The sequence below is a fragment of the Babylonia areolata genome, chromosome 23 (assembly GCF_041734735.1).
Source record: "Babylonia areolata isolate BAREFJ2019XMU chromosome 23, ASM4173473v1, whole genome shotgun sequence".
In the NCBI taxonomy this organism is placed as follows: Eukaryota; Metazoa; Mollusca; class Gastropoda; order Neogastropoda; family Buccinidae; genus Babylonia; species Babylonia areolata.
In genome coordinates this window covers 52,914,587-52,915,102 of record NC_134898.1, presented here as the reverse complement: position 1 = coordinate 52,915,102, position 516 = coordinate 52,914,587, and the positions used below count along the sequence as shown (strand labels likewise).

Genomic DNA, 516 nt, shown 5'->3' with positions numbered 1-516 from the left:
AAAGAATATGTCAATGGTGTGTGTCTCCTCTCAATAATTCCTGTTCCGTTGCGATGATATTCTGTCAGAGGTGCCGGCTGTGGTCACATAAGACACACTCACATACACATGCACACACAGCTGTGTGAGTCCACTGGGCTTCCCTTCTCCAGCTGAATACTACGGGAGATCCAATGTATTAGCGTGGAGCGAAACAGATCCTGGCGATAAATATCTACACGCGGCGGGTAACTAGTTTGTGGGCTGGGCGAGGCGAGAGGCGAGGTATTCGCGAAAAGGGGGGTGTGGTGTGGTGTGGTGTGGTGTGGTTTTCTGGGGACAGTAGGGGTCTGGAGTGTGTGTGGGAGAGGGGTGGGGGATGTGGGTGTTTGTGTGTGTTTGTCTCTGTGTGTTTGTCTCTGTGTGATTGTCAGTGTGTGTGTTCGTGAATGCGTGTGCGTGTGTGCGCGCACGCGCGTGTGTGTGCATATGTGTATGAGCGTAAGCGTGTGTGCGCGCGCGCGCGCGTGTATGAGT

At 53.5% G+C, this 516-nt stretch overlaps 1 protein-coding gene across 3 annotated transcripts in view; it reads right to left on the bottom strand.

Moving 5' to 3' along the window:
* LOC143297791 (calcium/calmodulin-dependent protein kinase type 1-like) overlaps window positions 1–212 on the bottom strand; it is a 62,049-nt gene extending 61,837 nt beyond the window's left edge. For all 3 annotated transcript variants that reach the window (XM_076610283.1, XM_076610284.1, XM_076610285.1), the window contains exon 1: window positions 1–212. This exon is cut by the window's left edge and continues 25 nt beyond it. The gene's annotated coding sequence lies outside the window, so the exon portion shown is untranslated.
* Between the last annotated feature and the right edge of the window lie 304 nt (window positions 213–516).